This window comes from Sminthopsis crassicaudata, chromosome 3 (genome assembly GCF_048593235.1).
Source record: "Sminthopsis crassicaudata isolate SCR6 chromosome 3, ASM4859323v1, whole genome shotgun sequence".
Lineage (NCBI taxonomy): Eukaryota > Metazoa > Chordata > Mammalia > Dasyuromorphia > Dasyuridae > Sminthopsis > Sminthopsis crassicaudata.
The window spans coordinates 29261490-29275623 of NC_133619.1; the positions used below are offsets into that span (position 1 = coordinate 29261490).

At 40.1% G+C, this 14134-nt stretch overlaps 1 protein-coding gene across 4 annotated transcripts in view; it reads right to left on the minus strand.

The window, feature by feature from the left end:
• The window catches only part of PLD1 (phospholipase D1), a 268046-nt gene that overhangs the window by 195225 nt on the left and 58687 nt on the right, over positions 1–14134 (minus strand). For 2 of the 4 annotated variants that reach the window (XM_074298192.1, XM_074298189.1), the window contains exon 1: positions 963–1175. The exons of the other annotated variants lie outside the window; for them this stretch is intronic. The gene's annotated coding sequence lies outside the window, so the exon portion shown is untranslated. Of the gene's footprint in view, positions 1–962; positions 1176–14134 lie in introns of those variants that run through there. 4 annotated transcript variants of the gene reach the window in all.

Consider the following 14134-nt stretch of genomic DNA (forward strand, 5'->3'; position numbering starts at 1 on the left):
AATATAATATAGCAACTGTATCCCATGGTATATGTGATACTACAATGTCTCTTCCACTTGTTTAAAAGAATTAAGCGAAACAAATACAATATAGCAACTGTATCCCATGGTATATGTGATACTACAAGGTCTCTTCCACTTGTTTAAAAGAATTTAGTGAAACAAATACAATATAGCAACTGTATCAGATGATATATACGATATTACAATGTCTCTTCCACTTGTTTAAAAGAATTAAGCGAAACATATACAATATAGCAATATGCGACACTACAAGGTCTTTTCCACTTGTTTAAAAGAAGTAAGCAACAAATACAACACAGCAACTGTATCTGATGGTGTATGCGACATTACACATCCATAGTCCCCCACCTCCTCCAATGTACAGGAGGGGGGTTACATTTACCGCCTTCTTTTTGTCTAAGGTCAAAGTTGGCTCTGTTCCAGGACACCTGAACTGCCGGGCCCCCCCAGCCAATGCCGAGCCGCACACTAGGCCCAAACAAGTCTCACCCCCATAACACTGCCACACATCTGGCACGCCCGGCCAGAGTCCGGGCGGCTGAGAACTGCAGCAGCTGGCGTGCTCAGTACTACTTAATTCGCCAACCGTACTGCCTGGGTCTGAGACCCAGAAATAGCCGTGAGACCTCCTGGGAGGGTCCCAAAGAAAAGTGGCACCCAGGGGTGCTCGCCGGCCACCGCCACAACCCCACCCCACCCCATCGCCCTAGTCTCCTGGCTTCCCACCTGCCAGGAAAGTTTAGCGAGCGCTCCCATCTTGAGGGCAAAAGAAATGGAAAGAGACTCTCTGGACACTCGGGCCTAACTCCCTGAATTGTTGATTAGCAAAAAGAAATGGAGCAACACTCTGGTTCCCCTATCTGCAGCTGCTTATGTGTTCCGTGTCCGTTAGCCCAGAAACAACTCCAGCCGGACTCCCAAACTTGCTTTGCACTGACCTGGTGCTCCTGGGAAAGTAGGCGCGTCATGATGGCTTTTTTTTTTTAAAGAAGATCTGTTCCCCCAAGCTTTGCCGGGCTAGGAAGCTGCCCCTGACAGCCCGCGGGACACGGGGAAAGATCTCTCGCTTTCTCTCTCTCTTTCCTGCGCGGAGCCCCAGTTCCACCACTCAGGCTTACTCCCTGGGGCCGTGGGAGCCACGGCCACGCCCACCGGAGCACCCGCCTATCAGCGGCAGCCCTGAACTTGAAGCCCCTCCCCCACGTGCGAGGCGGGGGCGGGAGGGGGCGGCGGAGGCGTGGGGGATTTAAAAAGCCCCATGCAGAACGAGCGCGCCCAGGATTCCTGGGGCTTTGTTTTCCCGGGGCCCACAGAGCTCTGCTCCGTGCCAGGGAGAAGTCCGAAGCAAACTGGGGAACAAAGGGGGCTCTCATGGCCTGGCCTCCGGCTCTCCATGAGAACCACCGATTCATTTTAACAAGGGCCGCACAGTCTCCCCTCCATTGTGGCCGAGAAAGTCTCGAAGTTACAGAAACTGGCTTCTGGGGCCCGGAAAGATGCCCGGCTCCGGCCCGATCTAGCGAGAGAGGGGCGCAGGCAAACGCCAGAACCGCCGGGAACTTCCCCTTTTCTCTCCATGGACAAAGTCCAAAGGCTTCGCTCTCACTTGTGATTTTGCTCATCTCGAAAATGGAGGAGGAGGGGAATTTATCAGCAATGTAGCTGCGGGGCACAAGGAGAGTGCTTTTGCACCCGCTAATGCCCACGCGTGTTTAACCATCGACTGGGGGGGTCTTCCCAGGGGAACGTGTTTGCAAGACATAGTTTTACATTTAATTTCGTTTTGTTTTTTATTTTATTAAGCTTTTTTTTTTTTCCAAAATATGCACGGATAAATTTTCCACACTGATCCTTGTAAAAATCTTGTGTTCCAAATATTCCCCATCCTCTCCCCTAGATGGTAAGTAATTCGATATATGTTAAACATGTACAATTCTTCTATGCATATTTCTAGTTATCGTGCTGCACAAGAAAAATCAGATCAAAAAAGAAAAAAAAAAGTGCAAGCAAACAACAAAAAGAGTGAAAATGCTATGTTGTGAACCACACTCAGTTCCCACAGTCCTCTGAGTATAGATAGCTCTCTTCATCACAAGATCTGGAATCTTCAGTCATCTCATCGTTGAAAAGAGCCACGTTCATGAGAATTAATCATTGTATAATCTTACTGTTGCCATGTACAATGATCTCCTGGTTCTGCTCCTTTTACTCAGCATCAGTTCCTGTAAATCTCTCCAGGCCTCTCTGAAATCAACCTGCTGATTGTTTCTTACAGAATAATAATATTCCATAACATTCATGTACCATATCTTATTCGGTTATTCTCCAACTGATGGACATCCACTCAGTTTCCAGTTTCTTGCCACTATCAAAATGACTGCCACAAATATTTTGGCACATGTGGGGTCCCTTTTAAATTTAATCTTAATGATTAGTATTTCCTTCATCACTTTTAAGAAAGTTGAGAAATCAACAAAATAGAAAATCCGAGCCTTGGTTTATAGTATTTGCCAGTAAATGATCACACTGAAAATTTAACAATCAGTTTCTGCAAGTCTGTAGTCTGCTTCAGCACACTCCTGCTTTGCATATATTATTGCCAGATTCAATTTCTTTTTTTTTTTTTTCTAACATGGGGTTGTTTAATTGATTTCCTCTTCTGTTAATCTGGGCAATTAATATTTTTGAAATATTCAATCATTTCAATTAGGTTGTCAGATTTGTTGGCAAACAGTTGGGCAAAATAGCTCCTAATTATTGCTTTAATTTCTTTTTCATTTTTGATGCTGGTAATTTTTTGTTTGTTTCTTTGTTTTGTTTTGTCTTTTTCTAACCAAATTAACCAAAGATTTATTTATTTTCTTGGGTTTTTTTGTTATTCCCAGATTCTATACTGAGTCAGCAGAGTGCCCTGAAAAGGATCCTAGATTTGGAAAATCCTTGCTGTTAAATCCCACTGATGCCAACCTTTTTACCTGTATGACCTTGGGAAGGTCATAAACTCAGAGTATCAGAGTTTTCTGAGGTAAAATGAGGTGGTTGAACTAGATGACACTTGATGTAGCTTCCTGCTGTAAACCCATGATCCTCTTCGTCCTTTCATCTCTGTCACTGTTACCACTTTTCTAAAATTAGGGAATTAAATTAGCTGATGCTAGATGAAAGAGGTGATTTGCCTCAATTTCGACCTAGCCTTAATCACTGAATGGATATAGCCTGGATATGGCCTCAAATTCATACCTGTTGAAGAATTTAGCTTAAAAAGACCAAGGTCTCCCATTTCATCCAGGACTATCTCCACTGGTCCTGATCTATGTCTGCCCACTAGATCCAGATGGCTCTGGAAAGGAAAGTGAGGCAGGTGATCTTGCACAGCCCTCCCTCACTTAATCCAATTCACTTGCATATGATGATATTATCTCCCTGGTGTCCTGCTCCTCTTAGAGAATGAAGGACAAACAACAACAGTGTCTAATGATCTTTTTATTTAGTTGCCTAAAGGAGGAAAAGCTTTGTAATTATAGAACTTGAGTTCAAACCCTACCTGTGATATGTCTGTCTTTCCCCATCTGGGCCTCAGTTTCCTTATCTGTAAAATGGGTGAGGAGGATTGGACCTGATAATATCTAACATGCTTTCCAATTCTTATGCTATAAGTTTATGATTTTTTAAAATTATTTTATTTTTAATTTGTGGAATAAAATAAGTATTTTCACAACATAGTATTATTAAAAAAAAAAAAAAAGATGACTGCACATGAAACTGCACATCTATTATGTACAAATGATCTCTATGCATGCTCTGTTCCTCTCTCATATTCTACCCTTCCCGCACCAATTGAATGTGAACTTCTTGAGACCAAGGATCATTTTGATATTTATTTTTCTATTTCCAGTGCTAAGAACAATTCCCAACACACTTTATCACAGAAGGTGTGTCATATTTATAACATAATATGCTTATCATAAAAATAATAATTCTTTTTTGCATTTATATTGTTTCATATATATATATATATGTATATATATATATATATATATATATATAATTTTTATTTGTATATATATATTTGATTTGCAAAGTACTTTATGCTATTTAATTTCATTCTTACTATAGCCCTGGGAAGTAGGTGCTATGATTATCCCCATTTTATAGATGAGGAAACTGAAGCTGATATTTGCCCAAGGTTACATAGCTATTATCTGAGGTAGGAACTTGGGTTTTTAGATTTCAAGTCCAGTATTTTGACTCCTGTACTACTTAATTGTCTTATTAGATTAACAGATCATCTGAATAAATTATTATATGGAAAAAAAAAAAAAAAAAAAAAAAAAAAAGATTAACAGATCATGTTTAAAATATGTTTAAAGATGTTATCTAGTCAATCCTTTCATTTTACAGATGAGGAAACTGAGATCCAGAGTGATTAAGCAGTTCATTTATATGGCACACATAAGTAGTGTTGATGTGGGTTATGCTCCCTTTAAGAAACTAATTGATTTATTCCTTTCTGATTCCCACCCTCTCCTGGCTAATGCATTATCAATTCAAGAAGCTAGGACCTTTGATTCACAAATCCTGTCAAAAACACCCTTTTGAATTCCCCCACCAGATCTGAGCCAACTTGGGACTCTACCCACAAGCTTCTTTAGCTAAAGCTCTCATTATAAAAGAGCCAAACTGGAGCTCTCTCTTTGCAGAGAATCCTAACATGGGAGCCTTACGGCTGGCATGTTAAAGGATTTCTGCCCACTGGAACTCTGGTTCCAGTGCCTTTTATCTCTATCTTCAACTTTACTAACTAGACTTTACTTCTAAATCCCATAATAAACCTCCTTTATCAATCTAGGTTTTCGGGTCTGTAAATTCCTTTATAGGGGACTTTGAGCCACTACTAGACCTCATTTAACTCTGTATTCTTGTGCAGAATCCAAAGGGGTTGCAGGGGAGCTCTATTTGACTCCCTATGCCCAGAATCTGCCACTAGACCTCTATTAACCCTATTTTCATTCTAAATCTCATCAGTGGTAACTGGGCGAAAAATCCAGAGATTTTTTCTCTAGAACTGAATAGAAATGAAGGTCCCAAAGAAGATCTGTTCTATGCACAATTGATCTAAGGCAATGTCTTTCATTTATTCACCACATATTCACTGAATTCCTATCCAGATCAGTCTCCTGGGATCTCTCTCCCTCTCTCCCTCCCTCCCTCCCTCCCTCCCTCCCTCCCCCCCCCCCCCTCTCTCTCTCTCTCTCTCTCTCTCTCTCTCTCTCTCTCTCTCTCTCTCTCTCTGGTAGTCCCATTTTATTCCCAATTTAGCTCTTCCTCACTAATGTTAATTATCTTGAGATCATCCTTCTCAGGCCAAAATGTCACAAGAAAAGCAAGCATGAGTAAGTTGCTACCAACTTGATTTTCTTGTATTTCTTGTCAAACAGAAGTTACACAAAGCCTGGGAAAGCCTTTCTCCCTATTCTTCATCAAGGAGGAATGTCTGGAACCAGAACCTGTCCCTGTCCCGCTGCAGGAAACAAAGGTGAAATGGTATTCTCCTTCAAGGAAGGAGGACAATGTCTTCAAGGAAAAGGGGAAAAGGGAAACAAGTTCCAGGCTCTCCTCTTAGAGAAGAACACTGCCACCTGGTGGCCAAAGCCAGGGAAGCCTGGCATCTTGGCAGGGTGGCTCAGACTCAGAGGTGGAAAGAAACTCACAGAACATCTACTGGCCCCTCCTTTCATAATGGAACTCACCCACGGGATCACAGGGACTTCAGAAGGCAGCTGGCCCAACTCTCTCATGTACTTGATGAGGAAACTGAGCCTTGGAGAGCCTAAGGGCCACATGCTGAAGGTTACACATGGATCTGAAATTTATACTGGAAAGTGTATACTTTGCTCCCTCAGGAAGGGAGCTGGAAGGTATCTTGGCCTGGATCTTAAAGGGAGAAAAAGCATCATTTGTCTTGATCAGGATGGAGAAGTGGAAGGAGCCCACACCCTCACATTTTACAGATGTGAAACTTTAGAAAGTGAGTGCTGGGTCTAGATGAGGGAGAGGAAGAAAAGAAACCAAAATTAAAAAAAAAAAAATGTGTTTATGTGGTGGGGGGAGGAGAGAGAACAAGGAAAAGAGAATGATCTCGTCTTGCTTATTATGTGAATTTGGGGCATTTTACAGCATGCTGCCTGGGGATGGAATGTTCCTCTAGGATATGAAAAGGGCTTGGAAAAGAAGTTAATTACATCCATAGCCACTTCTTTCATGTGGAGTCTGAACGGCTTGCTTAGACAAATATGGGGGATTTGTAAGCTCAAACTGCCTGCCAAGTTAGAACGCTGTCTTCTGTTTCTCCAGCAAGCTCCCAGAAAAATGCCTTTGAGGTCAACAGAGTCCTTGAAAGGGGATGGATGTGAGGAGGTGGGCTAGTTCTGCAGCCCCAAAGAGGCCTCCTGCCTAAGTCTTCAAAGAGAGATGGTTATCTCAGCTCTTCAGAGAAGCAAATTCCATCTCCTCCCTTCTTTCTCATGCCAAAACTGTATATTGCAGAAGCTTTTAATCCCTTTTGTTTAAGGATTCAGAGATTTACATCTGCTTCTGACTTCAGAGGCCATCTAGATCACCCATTTCCTTTGATGGATTCAAAAGTGAGACTCAGGGAGGTCATGAGAACTGACAGGGTCAGAATTTGAACCCAACTCCTCTGTCTCTAAATCAAGCAAGCTTTCCATGCTAGAGATGCTCATAAAAGAAAATAATCTGGTCAATCATAATTTAGTCAGTCGTAGCTTTTGTGATTCCTTCTACCCGTCAGAACATAGGACACCCTAAGGAACCTTCCTAGGAATGATATACTCTCATCTATAGCTCCTTAGTTTTCTTAGAGATTTACCCACCAGAATACTCTAGATCAACCTTTCTCCCACAATCCTCAGCACTCTCAGACAGAGGCCCCTGCATTTCTGGCTGGCATTTGATGCTCCACCCACATCCCCAGGAAATCACTGGCTAGCCAGATATTTCCCCTCCTTCTGCCAAGTACAGGGAAGGGACACAAAGAATTTTAGGCTCTTAGCACTGGGGGGGAGGAAGGGGAGGAGGACATGGGAGTGTATGTCTGAGGCCCTCAACTGCAACCCCCAGTTGGTGGGGTAGAATTTCAGACTGATCAGGCATATGGACCAAGCTGTGTGATGAAAAACTGCCCCCAACCTCATAAGACTGCCCTGCCCCCTGCCTTTTTAGGGGGGATGTGCTAAGCATAAACAGTATTCAAGATGGGGATAAGAAGTACAGGAGAAAGCAAATCTAGCCAGTTCCCTGGGCTGCCCTCCTGAGGCTTGTCAAAATAACAGGTGATTTTTACACATCACTTTAAGATTTGCAGAGTATTTTGACATATCATCTCATATGACCATCACAATTAATCAATCAATATGTACTTGTTCAGCACTTACCATGTGCCAGGCACTGTGCTAGCTCTAGGGGCTTCAAAGAGATAAATTAGGTTTAATATAAGGGAAAAAACTGGCTAGCAGAGCTATCCAAAAGTTAATAGGTTCCCTCAAGAAGCATTAGGTTCTATTTGACTTCAGGCATTTATTGGGTATCTCTTGGGGGATTATTTATCTATCAAAGATAGATAGATTTAGTGCCAGAAAGTAACTTAGAGACCATTTAGTCCAATTCACACATTTTACAGATGGGGGAAACTGAGACTCAGAGTAATTAAGTGATTTGTCACAGCATCACAGGATCATAGCTGAGAGAAAGGGAAAACAACTCTGTAGGTTTACAGATGAGGAAACTGGGCCCAAATAGCTCAGGGGGCCTTGTCCAAAGACCTACAAGTAATACACAGCAAAGCAGGAATTTAAAGTCTGAATCCAGAACAGAGCTCTTTCCCCTGTGCCACATTATATGCTGAGGTCTTCCCCAGTTGGAACATTCGGGTATTCTGTGACTTGCCCATGTTAGTTCCTAGTAAGCAGCAGGGGCAGAATTTGAATTCAGGTCACTCCTAACTCCAGTACTTTTCCCCCTTGCTTCTATATCCCTAAGCAATGCACCTAAGACCTTCCGAAGTCTCTAGAGTCTCAATGAGGTCTGAATGAAAGGCAGTCCTGCTGCCCAAAGTTCTGAAAGCCAATCAATTATTATAGGCTCTAAGTCTCCCACCTTCCAGACCTCTTGTCATTAAAAAGCACAACTACTCAAAGTCTGGAGCTGTTTCTTACTGAACTTTCCATTGTGTATCCATCAGAGGTGCAGAACCACTCTGCCAACAGGAAGAAACTGGAGGTTCAAACCCTACATTCTATATATATGAAAAACTGAGACCTGGAAAGGGTCAGATCAGAGCTAAAAATACATTAAGACTAAACCTAGAGCCAAGTCTCCTGATTTTACTATTAAGAGTTCTTGCTTTAACAGTTTAAAAAATCTGATCTTCATTTAGTAATTTCATTCCCTGAGAGTTTAATTGCTTTTCTTCATCAACTCAAAAATCTTGCACTCAAATAATAAACAAAGGCAAATCTGTCCACTACAGGCACCTTCAATAAGACTTTATCCTTCATGTCCATCAATTGGAGAATGGTTGGGTAAATTATGGGATATGAAGGTTATGGAATATTATTGCTCTGTAAGAAATGACCAAACAGGAGAAATACAGAGAGGCTTGGAGAGACTTAAATCAACTGATGCTGAGTGAAATGAGCAGAACCAGAAGATCTCTGTACACTTCAATGCTGTATGAAGAGATATTCTGATGGAAGTGGATTTCTTCAACATAAAGAAGATCCAACTCACTTCCAGTTGATCAATGATGGACAGAAATAACTACATCCAGAGAAGGAACACTGGGAAGCGAATGTAAATTGTTAGCACTACTGTCTATCTACCCAGGTTACTTATGCCTTTGGAATCTAATACTTATTGTGCAACAAGAAAATGGTATTTACACACATATATTGTATCTAGGTTATATTGTAACACATGTAAAATGTATGGGATTGCCTGTCATCAGGGGGAGGGAGTGGAGGGAGGGGAGGGATAATTTGGAAAAATGAATACAAGGGATAATATTATAAAAAAAAAATACTCATGCATATATACTGTGGGAAAAAAATTCTAAAAAAGAAAAAGACTTTATCCTTCCCTCTTCCAATCTCTCTTATAAATTTTGTAGAATCACCAAATTTTGAACTTGAAAGGGACTTAGAAATCCAATTTGCCAATTGGCAAAGATGATCAAAATTAAATAAACCAACCAACCTGGAAATAGTCGATGGTGGAGAGGCTGTGGGAAGAGAGATACACTATTACATTGTTGATAAAGAATTTGTCCAACTGTACCAGGGGTGGAGTGGGATTGGAATTGTGTGAGAAAAGTAATGATATGGTCCATATTCTTTGACCCAGCAACCCCCGTCCTTGGACATGTCCCAAAGAGGTCAAAGACAGAGGAAGAAGTCCCTAAAATATCAAAATATTCACAGCACCGTTTTGTAGTAACAAACGATTGAAAATAAAATGGGAACGGCTGAATAGGCCATATGAATGCAATGAAAGTGATAAGAAATGACAAATATGAGAAATTCAGAAAAAAGAGAGAATTTAAATGAACTGATGTGGAATAAAGTGAGCAGCACCAGAAGACCATAATACACAAAAAACTAAAATACTATACATGAAGCCATGAAAAAGAAATTGTACTTTGAGTAACTGCTTCAGAGAAGAAATAAGGAAGCCTACCTCTCTCTAGTGTTTGGAGAAGTGGGGATTTACAAAGAAAGACTGTCTCAGACACAGTCCAACCAGATAAAAATATCAAGGGTTTTTGCTTATCTTGTTTCCTTTGTTAGGAAGAATTCTGAGCCTGGTCAGGAGGAGCAGGAGTTATCTCAAAATACTATTGATATAAAAACAAAATGGAAAGAGGGAGAAAAAGATGGGGGGCTTTAAGAAGGAGGGAGAAGGAGAGTGGGAAGTGGAAAGAGGGAGGGAGGAAAAAGAGAGGAAGGGAGAAGGGAGAGAAAGGAATAGAGAGGGGGAGAGATGGAGGGAGAAGGAAAAAAATGGGGGAGAAGGAGAGAGGGAGAAAGGGGAAAGAAACAGAGAAAAAGGAGTGACCTGTTTTCTATGAAATGTTTAGCTATGGTATAGTAATTAGAGAATAACAAGTAACAAATGATTCAATTGTGGTCTCATTCAGTTTTATATTGACAAAGCTAATTGGACATTTAACTTAAAAATTCTCTCAATCACCCTCAGTTTTGATCACAATAATCAGCACACAGAAATATTTGCTTTGTTTCGCTTTCTAGCCTAAAATGACAGACTTGTTAAATTCAAATAGCTTAATTTACCAAGGGCTATAATCAAGCCAAAAACCTTTACTTACACAATTAGCTTTGACATTAGATGAATGAATAGATGCACAATTGGCTAATTTTCTAATTAGTCTTCTTTTACAGTGGCTAGTCAGTATTTAATCTGTGACTTATGTACTTCTAGAAGGACTGTTTAATTAGAGCTTTTCAGAAATGTATATTCAATTTTTCTTCACATCTGTTATGATGAGTTTTGTTACACAATCAGGAACTCCTATGTCTTCTCTTTAAATGTGGGGATTTTAAGCGGTTTTCTATGTGATTTCCTCTTGTCCTGGACAATTTCTTTAATTTTTAAATTCATTATGAATTTTATTCTTATCTTCCAAATAGTAAGCAACTTTTCAAATCAAGGTCTCCATAATAAAGGGAATGAAGAGGTTCCTTACACCTTGTTAAGTAGACACAATAATTTATTCAGAATAATGCAAAGTCTCTTTAATATTTTAGCAGATCCATGAGCTCCTCAATTTGGGTACATCCTCCATGATGCAGATTATGAGCCTCCCATCCTGTACTTCTCTTACTCATGTCTTCCTATAAATCCTTCTGGGAGAAGGGAATCCATATAAGAATTAAGGAATACTCCTCTAAGAACACATTGGAAATGATAATAAGAATAATTGCTGATGCAGGGGATGCTGGAAAGAATATTGAATTTGGCATTAAAGAACCTGGGATTAATCCTTCTACTCTGATCCAAGCTTTGTGAATTTGAGCAAGTTAAGACTCTCAGTTTTGGTTTCATCATAACTAAATTAAGGAGGCTAGTGTTTTTTAATTTTAAGATCCCTTATGGTTGTTCAGTCATTTTTTAGTCATGTCTGACTCTCAGCAAAGATACTAGAGTGGTTTGTCATTTCCTTCTCCAATTCATTTTATAGATGAGTAAACTGAGGCAAATAGGGTTAAGTGACTTGGCCAGGGTCATAGTAAGTAAATGTCTGAGGCCAGATTTCAACTCATAAAGATGTCTTTCTGACTACAGCACTGGCACTCTATCCACTATGCTAACTAGGTTTCCTCTGAGGTTTTTTAGAGGTTCTCTAAATCAATCAATAAATATTTATTAAGCATCTACTATTTATACTGTACTTTAAAGACTGGAAGGGCTATAATCATCCCAATTTTAATTTGCATAGTGGCCCACAGGCTGTTCACTGCTTATCCTTCCCTCTTCCTATGTGATGGGCTTGCCTCCTTTCCTGATTCTACCCTGTACATGGCTTCTCCAGAATTTTTCATTGGTGTTATGCCCCAGTCTACTTACTGCCTCAATATACCTTGTGATCCTCACCTCTTAGCCCATGAATGAAGCTGCAGAAGGAAGCATCTATACTGTTTCATTTCCCAAAAGCTCTGCAGACTTTCACAGGAGGAAAATAAGAACCTGCAGTGTAACCCTTCAGATGCTCATGTGTGAGCTTAATATGCTCACATATTATGTATGATGACATGTTCATAAACATGGTTTCCTCTTCTCACCCCCCTAGTATGGACCCAAAATTACAATATCCACTTTCTTCCCAGGCACAAAATCCTAAAAAGTATACTCAGTCTCGGGGAGGGGCAGTGGTGTCCAAGTGTGAGTAGTGGAGTAGCAAGTTACAAACTGTGAGAAAGGTCAGGACTGGCTTCAGCAGAACTAGCAGAACCAAAGAAAGAATAACTTTCTTCCTGCTGGAGTCCAGCTACCCCATGGCTGAACCATAGATTACCATCATCCAATTCTGCTTCTCAGGAGTGGAATCACCTATTGTTTTCTTAAATTCTGTATGAATATTGACATAGTATCAAAGATTTTGAGGTGAAAGGGATCTTAAAAGTCATCAAGTCTGATCTCTTCATCTTACAGATAAGGAAACTGAGACCAGGGAGCTTAAATGACTCCCTAGGTCATAAAGTCTGACCCCTTCATCTTATATAAGGAAATTGAGTTCCCGAGAAGTAAAAGCATATTAATAAGTATGAGAGGCAGAAATCCATGATTCCACGTCCAAGATTCTAGCCACACCGGCTCTTTAATCAACTGGACACATTTTCTTCATTTTTTTGGATACACCCTTGCTTTTATTGGTAAGGGAACTCCCAGTAATGAAGCTCCCTCCACTAATACAGATCCAACAAGCATCTCTCTAAAGTTCTTGGTCTGAAAAAAAGAAAAGTTTCCAGGAGTAATGAGAAATTAAGTGATTGCATGTTTAACCTATATTGGATTGCTTGCTATCTATGGAAGGGTGTGACAGAGAAAGAAGAAATAAAATTGGAACACAAGCTTTTGCAAAGGTTGAGAATTATTTTTGTACATTTTTTTTGGGGGGGAAAAGGATATTTTTTTTTAAAAAGGGGAAAAATTAAATGATTGCCAAGTTTAACAGAACCAGTATGTGTCTGCATTAGACTAGAATCCTGGCTCCAAGGATAGCTTTCTAATTACTAACTCCCTGGATTAACAGAAGGAAAGAAACTTTGTTATAGCTTTTTTTTTTTTTTTTCTCTCTAAAAATATTGTGGCCAATTTTATCTTTTTGTCTTTGATATATTCCATCTTTTAAACTTACACTTTCTGACTTCTCCAAAGTTTTCCTTCCCTATTTCTTACTCCATCCCATGTGAATTTTCTATTCCAGAGAAATCAGCTTACTCCCTTTCTCCTAAACTTGCCCTAAGTTCTCTCTCCCCACCCTTCCCTACAGTTGGCTATCCCAACAAATACCTACTATTTCTTCAAAGCTGAATCATATCCATTCTTCAGGAGCCATCCCCCAAAGTCACCTTTTATGCAAAAATTCTCCAGACCTGTGCAAATCCCTTAATTGAGTCTCTGAGTTTCATTTTCCTCATCTATAAAAGGAGGGGGCTGAACTCAAGGACCTCTAAGGTCATTTCTAACTCTAAATTTATGATTCCCTGACATGGCTTCTCTCTCCTATTAGCTCCCCAAGGAATGTTTTTTTTTTTTTTTTTTTTTTTTTTTTTTTTTTTTGCTATTCATGTCAGAGATTGCAGGACATATTCCCTAGAGAATCTCTGGTGAAATATGGATATGAATCATACAAGATGAAAGGTGGGGAGGGACTGTGGTTTGCGAGGTCAGGTCTGAGGATGCAGAGAATTCACCAAAGTACAATTCACTAGGCAATTAACTATGTTATTTGTGTCTTGAGTTGCTCATCAGATCTGTTATTGTTACCCAGTGAAATTCTCCTCTATCCTAACATTTCCTACTGGACTGAAACTGATCCTGGGTTCGCTATCAGAGATAGGTGGCCAGTTATTAGTATCCTCAATTTACAGTCAAAGAAACTGAGGCATAGAAGGCAAAAGAACTTTCCTATGACCACAGAGCTAGTATATGTATGAGATGAAATTCAAAAGATCAAAGCATCATATGAACTTTAAAAGTCATCCACCCCATTTTAATACTTAACAATTCAATTGAGGTCTAACAAAATGGTCACACAGCTAGCAAGTATCTGAGATGAGTTTCAAATGTAGATCTTTCTTGATTATAACTTGAATACTTTCGATTACATTACACTGACTCTCCATACCAGACCATCTCTCTCCTCAAACCATTTATTTGTTACATTGTTTGTTGACAGATTAGCTTAGGAGTTGGAAAATAAATTTTCAGAATTGAAAGCAGGCCCAGCTTCATAGACTCAGAATAATAAAAAGACAAAACAACATTTAGAGTTGGAAGAGCCTTAGAGATC